The sequence below is a fragment of the Ipomoea nil genome, unplaced genomic scaffold, assembly GCF_001879475.1.
Source record: "Ipomoea nil cultivar Tokyo-kokei standard unplaced genomic scaffold, Asagao_1.1 scaffold3192, whole genome shotgun sequence".
NCBI lineage: Eukaryota > Viridiplantae > Streptophyta > Magnoliopsida > Solanales > Convolvulaceae > Ipomoea > Ipomoea nil.
The window spans coordinates 730,043-742,466 of record NW_017619620.1 but is presented as its reverse complement, the minus strand read 5'-3'; positions in this window follow the sequence as shown (position 1 = coordinate 742,466).

The following is a 12,424-nucleotide window of genomic DNA, read 5'->3' as shown; positions in this document are numbered from 1 at the left end:
AGACAAACTCATTCATCTTCAAGAAAAGGGCCGGGTCAAACGCTCGATCTTCTTGGCCCATTAGACATTCTCTATGATATTTATTCATATAAAACCTAGTTCATCATCTACCCTCCCACTTTTCCAAAACTTCCTCAGCACTCCAACTCTTGAAACCTCTCGGAAATCTCAAATATCTCTCAGATTTTTGAAATCCAGTGTTCTTATTCACATATTCTTGAAGCCATGGCAAAGTCGAACAAGATACCATCCTCCGATGCTGAATAGGAAGCACCTTCTACAATGGTGATACCAAGCTTTCTAACATCCGACATCAACTTCATTGAATCCAGAGTACCATTCATCGATGATGGATGCATGTGGGATGCCCATGGATTCCTGGAATGTGTTCTTGACCGCTCATTTGGAGAAAAAGTGATAAATCTTCTCAAGGAAAGCGGTTTGTACAACTTTGTTACACACTTATATACCTACTGGTTTCTGGTTGATGTTGCTCAATTTTATATGAATGCAAGTGTTTCTACCGATGGATCAGAGATTACCTCTGAAGTAAATCATACTTTCGTAGTTCTAACCGTCGAAGATTTGAAGAAGGCCTTCTCCTTTCCAGACCGAGATGACACCTATCATCCAGATTTCTCTCGATATTATTATGAGCAGAATGCCTTCTATGAAACAATCAATAACAAGCAGGGACCAACAAGTGCAGAAATTACTTGGCCGTTAAAGAAGAAATGGTTGCGAATGGACTACGAGTTTACAGTCGACATCTTCAACAAGATTGTAGAACACAAAACCTCGGGAACAGATGATGTCACGAAGGACAAACTAAAAATGCTGCATGCTTTTCTTGGAGGATACAAAGTAGATTGGTCGAAAGTTATCTTTAACCAACTTCGTCACATCATCATGAATGGTCGCTCTTCGACTAGCCGATCTACACCAGGGGATATTACCAAGAAGATAGGCTTTGGTTTTTTAATCAGTCATCTTCTCGCCATGAAGAAAGTCCCTCTACGAGCAGGAGTCTCGCTAGGACGAAAAGTATGTCACATGAAGTCAAAACCCACTGGCTATGACAAACAGAAGGCATTAGAGCTTGACTTGCCGTTGGAATCCGTGAAAAAAGCAAGAAAGTCCAAACGATCAAAGGGGAGTGATGATGACGTGCCCAAGGCCAAAAGACCACGAAAGGACAGAAGCTCTTCTGCACCCAAAGCAAAAGACCCAACCCTGGAAGAACCCGAAGCAACACCGAAAGTTATTGTTACCGCTCCAACGGTCATTGCAATGACAACCCCCAAGCCAACGCAACAAGAAACAGTCACGAAAGATGTTTCCCAAAAGACTCCTCAACTATCTTCAACCAAACCGGTTATAATTGCTTATTCCTCAGAAGATGAAGAGGCTGCACAATCTACTCCTGTGAAAGCAACGAAAAGCCACTTTCGGCCCACCATAGCCAAAGCAAACGAGATCATGGCGAAACTGGCTCCCCCTCCTGAATCAATATTGTCATCTAAACTAAAGAAGAAGCTTGCATCTTCTCAGGGGGAAGAAATGAAAAGAAAGGAATCGAAGAAAAGAAAGAAGAAATCAAAGAGCACCGAAGGTTCGAAAAAATCCTTACCACAAGAACCCATCCAGGAAGAGCAACTCGACACGAGTTTGACACAAGAACCTGCCGTGGTGGACAAGGAAGCTCTAGGATCAAAGCCTCTGACCGATCACTTAAGTCTCCCACACGAACCTGGCATGCCAGAAGAGACGAGAGAAGTGATCGATGGTCAAATTACAATTGTTACTGAACCAACCCTCCCACAAGAACCTACCCAAACAGAGCAAATGGCTCTCATTCTGACACAAGAACCTGTCAGGGTAGAAGAGGATGAAACCGCACCACATCTTTCGAGTCACTTAAGTCTCCCACAAGAACCTGGTCAAACAACTGAGACGAGAGAAGTGACTCCTCCAATTGAATCTGGTCCGAAAGAAATTCAACCCGAGCCTGAAGTCTTGCCCACATCGGTCATACCCGAAAGCTCTCAAGCAATTGTATCCGTACCCGAAGTTGTTCCAATTCCCCCATCAAAAGATCAACTGCTTCGAGAATCTATTGAGGCTGACTTCAAAAGGGTTATGCAATGGCAGAAATGGCGCACCTCTCCATTACGGACGTTCCTTGAAACGTTTGAGGAAATGAAGGATGAAGAAGATTTTGCCTTAGAGTGGATAGGTACGCAAGACGTTTATGAAGCCCTGCGTCTTGAAACCATCAAACGCGTGTACTCCTACAAGGTGACCCATCGCACTCTCGGGAAAGAAAAGGCACCCATCTGCATTGAGCTCAACAAGCCTCCATTGGACCCAGCCTTCGTCGAAGAAATGAAAGAATTTTGTTATGCCCTACTATTGTCCAAAGTCAAGACAGAGCTAGAACGAACTCATCAGAACGATCCAGCATGCAATGTCAGTGGACTCAAAGATGACGAAGGAAAGGAGATTGAACATGACAACGAAAGAACATCTGCGAACGAAAAAAGAGAGGCGAACTCTGATTCAGACAAAGATAATGAAGAAACTCCTGAGAATGAAGAAGATGATAAAGATGAAGATGAAGATGACAAATCAAATGATGAACAAGACGATTCTCATGACGATGGCGGAGATGATGATGATGATGATGATGATGATGATGAAAGGAAAGATAACATTAATCTTGCAAATGATGGAAATTCGGACTATGATAGTGACTCTCGCATCATAGGCAATACCGAAAATATACCTGAACGTTCACCTGACCCCAGCACATCACAATCAAAAGCAGGTCTAACACGTGAGTTACCTCTCGCCATGCTACCTCCTCTTGCAGATACAGCTCGTGATGACCACATGGATGCATCACCACATGATGAAAATCGAGAAGCATCACCTCAAGCGAATGACCAAGCACCTGGCATGGATTATCTTAATCCTGAGCACATCATGCACCAGATGCTAAATACCGTTTTCACTGCTTAACTCATTCACAAGCAATATTTGCATCACAGAGAGAAAGACAGTCGAAACATAGCAGATCTATCAGCCAAGGTCGACCACTTGACAGAAGCAATGTCTCGTCCACACCCCAACACTTCAAATCCAGATGCTCAAGATAGGCTTGCACACGAACTCAGGGAACAACGAGCTACTCTTGACAAAATCTCTAAGGAACAACATGCTCTTAAATGTGCTCACTTCGGTCTCAAAGAACGAGTGGATCTTTCTTGTACAAAGATTGATCTCGTGCATGATAATATGTTTCGGATGGCTGAATATCAACTCACGATGTTTGAATACCTCAAGGACATCCTCATTTCAGTTCAAAGCCTGACTAGATTCTCTGAAACCCCGTGTGATGATGCCAAAAAGGGGGGAAAAGGACAGAAAGGATGATGACAAGGATGAAGACAGAAACAGATCTCCCCCTAGAAGAAGCAACGATGAAGAACCAACAAGACAGGAAGAGAGAAGAAGCTCACCAAGATACGAAGAAAGAAGAAACACGAGATCATCACCCTCAAGATCAAGATCTCGGCATCAACAACACTCTTCTAGATCCAAACAGCATTCCATCAAGCCTCGTCAATCCTTCGGATCCACCTCTGAGTTCTCATTTTCAGGGAAAACGAGTAGAGAACAAAAGAATCTTCGTCAAAGGTTGATGCGAAAAGATACCGTAACCATGGATGCTGCAGGAAATTTCCACACATACCAACCTTACGAAGAAGGAAGTGGAAAATGGTTTGAAGGGTACAACATACCCGTGTGGATGAAGAAAAGAGATAACTACTTCCGGCAAGTCCATCAGACTCAAAGAAACGAAGAAATCAAGAGGGCAAACCGAGAACTCTGGAACAAACAAGAAGAAGCAAGACTTGTCAGAGAGAAAGAACTGGTTGAAAGAGAACGAATCAAAGAAGCCATAAAAGATGTCACGAAAGTCAAGAAAGATGCTGAGACTGGAGTTAAATATAATGCTGCCTTCAAAATTCACAAGGAATCAGGAAAAAGCTACGCCGAAGGAATGCACCCATTTGAAATCATAACATGGTGGAATCTCGGCATAGTTGAAGGAGAAAACATCCTCAAAGCATACAACAATTACGTGAGCAGCAACATCAAGGGTGAGTATGAAGACACTATGAGAGAAAGCACAATTCAAAAATACAAAGAGCATATCAACTGAGACATCGATATGAAGAGGATGCTCAAGAAACAAAAAGAGAGAGATGACAAGGAAAGGAAAGAAGCCCAGATACAGAAGGCGAAACTTTTAGACATGTAAAGGTTTCTTTTCTCTTAACATCAGTGACAATACTTGTAAGTGTTTTGATCTTTATAAAAGTCACTTTTATCCCAATCTATCGTGTCTTTATCTAAGTTATTTACTTTGTATACTTGTATTATCTTACATTCTTTTAGAAATCTTATGTAAACTCTTCTCAATGGCTGTTTTGTAATGAAAAATCCTTTATGGGACATTTATCGGCCTTTTAAAGAGAGTATAGGTTTTGGCATCATCAAAAAGGGGGAAATTGTTAGGAACATATGTATTAGGATTTTGATGATACCAATGTAACTTAGAAGTAGACCCCGAACTTTTGGTTATTTGGCTTGTTACCTTCATTCTAGACGAAAGGTACCTTAACTCATCCTGTAATTCGTGTTAAGCTTGACAAACACATGAAACCGAGTTAAGCTCATTATTAGTTAGGTTTTTCACAACGAAAAAAGAACTGTCCGATGAAGCACAGCCTTACGTCTACTGGACAACGAAAGATGAGATAATCTTAGAATATAGAAAGCAGAAGCCGAAAGAAGCGTTCTGTTTGAGAGAACTTTATAACAGTCAAGACAACCTATCTTCTCTCAACTCAAGAAGAATGTTGTCAAACGTCTCATCTAAAGATCATCCTAGGAATAAACTCTCCTAAGGTTTGAGAGCACATTTTTCAAGGTGCATTAAATGCCAAGGTACTACTTTTCAGTGCTAGAAGACAAAATAAGCAAAAGTGCTTATCTCCAATGTCTATATAGTACAACTGCATTTAATGAAGCAATAAATGCACAAGGCTCTCCGGTTATTGACCACTGGATCATAGGTTTGAAATGCCATCTCCCTCCAACGGATGGATTTCCTCTCACCTATAAATACCCACTTCTCCACATTAGAAGGTGCTGGTTTTTAGAACAACTGAATTCAATCTCTCAAAAGCTCCTTATATAAGTTCAGTCTCTCAAGCTTTTGAAATCCAGTGATTCAAAGTGTGAAATTTGAAGAAGACTCATCTGAATTCATTCACACATCCTTGAAGAAATCTTGCTTCTTTGTACACGCTGATCATCCATCCAGCCACCAGCCAGTCAAGATTTCAACGTGTTGGAGAAACTCAAAGATCATTCAATCCAACCCTCAACTTTGAAGAAGAAGTTGATAGAGGCGGAGTAAACTCGAGGAGTTGAAAAACCTTCAAGAAGCTGTCCGGCTTAGTGATCAAGGAAGCTATCTTGGTGTAATTTGTACTAGGAGTGATAGTGCAAACCTTCCACAAGTTGTGGAAGAAGAGTGGAGTAGGCACAGTTGGCTGAACCACTATAAAAACTCTCTTGTCTTTGTCTCTTTACATTTCAGCATTCACTTTCATGCATCGCATTACATTAGCCCTAACCGAAAGTTCCTCATAAGACCAAACAGTGCAAAGAAGCTTAAAATTTACTTACACATCCGCTGCAAAATAACCCCGAAAGGAGTTATTATACGTGAAAAACGAATTGAGTCTATTTACCCCCCCCCCCTGATGCGGCCCAACACACATGGAATCCAATAAGGGTCTATAGTGGGCTCATCACAAGCCCAAAAAGTACATCCTTAAAGCATCATTGGTGGAAAAATTAAGGAATTCCAATAATAATTCCATTCGATAGTGGAAAGTATTATAGTGGCCCGTTTCAAGTGATGTCACGGATCGAAGACAATGTTTAGAAGATTCGAGGTCGAATCATTTTTCAAGAAGGGGAAGATGATGCGGCCCAACATAATGAAGATCCATTAAGATTACAAATTGGGCCAATCACAAGATCCGAGGCCCAAATCAGCTTTATTATTTGTGGTCATCATTTATTTTAAATTGTTTAGAATTAAAGAGAAAACACTAGTTGTATTTAGAAAGGATTCCTTAAATCCTTTTCTAAATAAAACTCTATTTACTTGTTTTCTAGATTAGGTTTAGGACTCTTTTTTCCATTGTATTTAGATTACAATGTTGCCCTATACCTATAAATAGGGCACATCCATATCAGTTTTGAGAAGGCTTTAATTCAATAAAATTCTTAAGTTTTTCTTTACACTTGTGTAAGAAACCTTATGGCTAATTGTGGACTCAATTAGTGGCTAGTCGTGGACTCGACTAGCAAATTGATTCGTGAACTCGAATCAATCTTACTTTCTTCAACCTTAGATTTAGGTTCGTGGACTCGTTCTTGAATCGAAGGAAACTAGATCCGACTCTAGTTGTTTGAAGATTGCAACATCAAGGTACTTGAAGCTACATGGGATTCTTCCAAGTCTTTGAGGATTCGAGACAAAGGGTTTCTCGTGAGGTTTAAGGTATTTTGATCCATCTCTATCTTTAGTTTTGAGAGCATTCTTGGGACAATATTCCATATTTATTTGAACCTTGGACTAGGTTCATATCAATTTGGTATTCAGAGCCTAGGTTTGTCTCGTTATCATTGGAAATTTGGTATTCAGAGCCTAGGTTTATCTCATTTTTATCTTACATACTACTTTTTTTTCGTGTCTTATTCATAAAAAACCCTAAAAAAATTTCCTTTACATTCTTGATTGTGTTCTTGAATCTTGATACATGTTCTCCAGTTTCTTGAAAAACAATCCCGAAAGAGTTTTCCCTTTTTCCCGTCCAATATCAATGAGATCTCACACCTCCTAAGCACCATATTACCATATATTCTGTCAAGAAAACAACCCCATCTCACTCTTACCTATATCCAAAGCGCATTTACGCGCAATCACGTCGCAATCACACCCTGTCCAGATTTCCGCATTCTGTGACCAGTTTCAAAGAATGACCTATATCTCGAGATCCACCGGTTAGTTTTATCTGAAATTCGGATATGTTTTAGATATATTCTGGGGCGTTCTATTGATATATTATACACTTGCTAATTCCTTACGGTCATTGAGATATTGATCTTCAAAGTAAGGGCAGCGTTTCTGTTTTTCTGGGTGATTCTTGAAATTCTTGATTCTGTTTTGAAGTGCTTGTGTGGAACCACTTGGTCTGAAATTTTTGGTGATGTTTACAGTAATTATTTGGAGGTTATTTATCAAAAAAAATCATAAAAAAAAATTCAAGAAAGTTGAAAAAAAAAAGAAAAAAAAAAAGAGAAAGCAATAAAGAAGAAGAATAAGTTTGGGGAAAGAATTTGGCTGGTAGGAGAATTTTGGAGGGACAAGGAAGGGGAAAAGTATAAGGTTGGAAGGAGTTCTTGATAGATTCCTAATTGGTTGTGGTACACGTGAACCCCTTTTATATTCTATTTGTCTCTATCTTTTGATATTGGTCTTGCATATCTTTCTGCGATACTTCCTTCCTTGGTTTCCTTTTTCTTTCAAATCTTGTTTAGTTTCTTTGCTTGTATTGTCCTTTTTCTTTGCTTCTTGCTCTCAATTTTATTACCTACCTCGCGGTACACCCTTACTCTTAAAGGCTTGTGAAGTCTTCCAAGGTACGTTTTCTTGAACTTTGAGGTTGAATCCATATCAACTGGAGTACCGGACTAGAATTTTCCTTTTTGGAAAAAGGCTTGTGAGAGTATATGCCACCTTGAGCGATACACGAGTGGAGTGTGTGTTTGTAAGAGTGTGTAGTGCACCCCCAAAATCAATATAATCCACCTCTTACTTGCGAGCTGAGAATAGGGAGGGAGCGAGCCAACTTTTTGGTTTCACTAACGTGACTACTCACACATCTTCTTGTTTTTAGATATTTTTTTTCGTTTACAGATGGCTCAACAACTTCCAAACTTGCCGCAGAAATTAGAACAAAAAATAGACAGGTTACTCAAACGAATGAATAATTTAGAGCAACGCTCACAGCAAGTGCAACCACCACACAATGATGAGCGACACCTGCCACCAGTAGGAAGAGTGGATCCTAGATGTCAAAGAATCCAACAGCGTAATACGGAGTTAGGAAACATTAAACATGAAATTCCTAACTTCACCGGTGAGAAAGGACTTACCGAATACATAGAATGGGAGAATGCTGTTGAAACTCTTTTTTATTTAAAGCAATATTCTAATCTTACAAAAATTAGGCTAGTTTCTACATCTTTTAAGGGGTATGCATTATCTTGGTGGCGAAAAAAAAATAAAGAGAGAGTTGCTAATTTTATTCCCTATGAATCTTGGGTTCAAGTGAGGGAAGATATGCGTCTAACCTTTCGTCCTAAATCTTGTTTCTATGATCTTGAAAGAAAATTGCAGGGAACCGTGCAAGGAACAATGTCAGTTGATGAGTACCACCAAACTATAAATATTTTGCTTGAACAGGGCAACATACATGAAGAAGAGGCAAAAACTATTGCTCGTTTCGTACATGGATTGAACTTAGAAATTCGATGTGGAATGAGTATTCAGAGATATGACACCCTTTATGATGCCTTGTATGCTGCACGTGAATCTGAGGCAAAAATCAAAGAGATGAAAATGTACAAGGCCAACAATGGTGCATCAAAATGGAACAACACTTGTTCCACCTCTCAAAGGCGTGATGAACGTCCTCTTCCAAGAGATGATTCACGAGACAAAGGTAAAGAAAAGGTAAGTGAGGCAGTGAAGCCTCAACGTGATAGAGAATTGATTTGTTATAGATGTAATGGGAGAGGCCACATAGCTCGTGATTGCCCTAACAAGAGGGTAGTTAAGATAACAACACAATCTGAAAATTTTACTTCTTGTCTTGAATATAAATCTGAGGATGAGGTTTGTGACCATTTTGAAACCCCCAATGAACATGTTGAGAGAGAACCATTCATACCTTTAGATTCTGATTCTAAATATGTTGATAGTGAGTCTTGTCAGACTGTTGTTGTTAAGAAGGTTTTGAATGTTCACCCTTTAAAAGAATATGAGTCTCAAAGAGAAAATATATTTTGTGCTAAAGGGTCAATTAAAGAGAATGCGTGTGCTATGGTAATAGATTCTAGAAGTTGCACAAATGTGGCTAGTGCAGCTATGGTTAAATTTCCCCAGTTACCTTTGCTTAATCATCCAAATCCTTATTGTTTGCAATGGTTAACTGATGTAGGAGAATCTAGAGTAACCAAACAGGATCTTATTCCTTTATCTATTAACAGTTACTCTGATGAAATCTTGTGTGATAATATCCCAATGCAGACTGCTCATATCTTGTTAGGTAGACCATTGCAATTTGACAGAAAAATAAGTTCTGATGGAATGAGGAACACTTATGTGTTTCACATGAATGGAGTTACATATTTCTTGTCTCGTTTGTATCCTAAACAAGTAGAAGAAATTCAATTGACATTGATGCAAGCTCTCAAACCAGCCTCAAAGAAGGAAGAAATCATAGAGAGAAAAGTGGAACCTCCATGTTTGGAATTGCAATCACCACTCCAATCCTCTAACTCAGTTTGTAGCCAAACAAAGGGACCACAATCAGTGATACAGTGGAAAGGACCAGCCCAAGGTGTCAAAGTGCAACATCTCTTGGTAACTAAAAAGGATAGTATGCAAGAGAAAGGAAGGGGAGTCACTTTATACTCACTTTTATTCCAAAAGCATGCATTATTATTCTCTATATTTCTTTGTCATGTTTCTATTAACGACGTACTTGCTAAATGTGTTAGAAATTTGTTTGCCTCCATACATCCAAGATTACTTAATTTTGATTTTACTAAAAATTTGTTTGATAGAGATAAGGAATCACTAGAAAGTTATAAGACACATTTGAAAACTTCTTATGTGAAACACTACTTGCTCAAGGGGTTTTGGTTCAAAGTCAATGGGATTGGCACTTTTTGCTTTGTTTTGGGCAATGGTTTAATTGTTGATTCACATAAAAGACACTTTGGTTTTCCAAAGAGTGATGATGTTTTGCATGGATATTTTCATTGGCCAAAGAAGAAAAAAGATGTAGAATCTTATGTTCATAATTGTGCTACTTACCACCACAATACATCTAAAACATTACTTGATATTTCCATGGATTTCGTGTTTGGTTTAGCCTTAAGCTCTAGAAGGAAAGATGTTGTGCTTGTTGAAAATTCAAACAAGATGGCTAAATTTAATATGTCTCGTTTTGCTGATCTATTACTATCCAGAATGTTTAAATTCCATGATGTGTCATTAGACTTAATTGCCTTACTTGTTGATTGTAGGATGATGATTGGAGCGACTCGTGTCAAGCACCCCAAGAAAAAGTTCCATGAGCGTGATAAAACAGAAAGTGAGCTTGCTACTTTGTCTTTCATTGAAGATTTGGATTCGAGGACGAATCCTTTTCAAGAATGGGAGAATAATATGAACCAGCACACATGGAATCCAATAAGGGTCTATAGTGGGCTCATCACAAGCCCAAAAAGTACATCCTTAAAGCATCATTGGTGGAAAAATCAAGGAATTCCAATAATAATTCCATTCGATAGAGGAAAGTATTATAGTGGCCCGTTTCAAGTGATGTCACGGATCGAAGACAATGTTTAGAAGATTCGAGGTCGAATCATTTTTCAAGAAGGGGAGGATGATGCGGCCCAACATAATGAAGATCCATTAAGATTACAAATTGGGCCAATCACAAGATCCGAGGCCCAAATCAGCTTTATTATTTGTGGTCATCATTTATTTTAAATTGTTTAGAATTAAAGAGAAAACACTAGTTGTATTTAGAAAGGATTCCTTAAATCCTTTTCTAAATAAAACTCTATTTACTTGTTTTCTAGATTAGGTTTATGACTCTTTTTCCCATTGTATTTAGATTACAATGTTGCCCTATACCTATAAATAGGGCACATCCATATCAGTTTTGAGAAGGCTTTAATTCAACAAAATTCTTAAGTTTTTCTTTACACTTGTGTAAGAAACCTTATGGCTAATTGTGGACTCAATTAGTGGCTAGTCGTGGACTCGACTAGCAAATTGATTCGTGGACTCGAATCAATCTTACTTTCTTCAACCTTAGATTTAGGTTCGTGGACTCGTTCTTGAATCAAAGGAAACTAGATCCGACTCTAGTTGTTTGAAGATTGCAACATCAAGGTACTTGAAGCTACATGGGATTCTTCCAAGTCTTTGAGGATTCGAGACAAAGGGTTTCTCGTGAGGTTTAAGGTATTTTGATCCATTTCTATCTTTAGTTTTGAGAGCATTCTTGGGACAATATTCCATATTTATTTGAACCTTGGACTAGGTTCATATCACCCCCCCCACCCCCCACCCCCCCCCCTCTAGACTCTCCTTTCGACCCTACCGGGACCAACATTTTCTTTTTCTTCTCTGTTTCTTTGACAAGCTGATCGTTTCTTTAGCTTTGCATGATAGTAGTTTTCCACATTCATTGTTCAACTCATATATTAAATCTCATTGTTCAAAAGAGGTTGAACGTGGTTAATTTAGCTTTGCATAAAATTAGAGAGTCTGTCAAATATGCGAAAGGTTTTTAGGGGAGGATAATGAAGAAGTTTGAAGAATGTATAAGTGCAGTTGGTAACATTGATACTAGTACTGGTTTGAGATTGGATATGGTTATTAGGTGGAACTCCATATATTTAATGTTGGATAGTGCTATTAAGTACAAACAAAAGGGCATTTGTTTTTCTTTACTTGAATGATAGACATTATAAATTTTTCCCTTCAAATGAAAAATGGAAAAGATGTGAGAAAATATGTGAATTTCTTGAGCCATTTTATGACACTACCAATTTGATTTCTAGTTATTCCTATCCTACATCAGATCTATATTTTATGCAAGTTTGGAAGATTAAAAGTGTTAGGAATATATTGTATAAGTTTTGATGAGCCAAATGTATTTTGTAGACCCCAATTTTATTTTATTTGAGTCAGTTCTGGTTCACAAAGTATGGTGCACCACTGCCATGAAGCCTACGTGAAAGCCTTATTGGTGGAAGAATAAATGTAAGCGGGATCACAGCTTAACACATTTATGAAGCATTCAAATCATCAAAGGTTGAGATGGACGAGATGGAAGAAGACTTGTTGAAGCATACTTGATACTTAGACAAGCTATGGTGAAGTGCTATCACGAAGTGGTTATATAGGAAGTGATATTGGGAGATAATATCACGAAGTACTAACGGGTGATATCATGAAGAAATATCA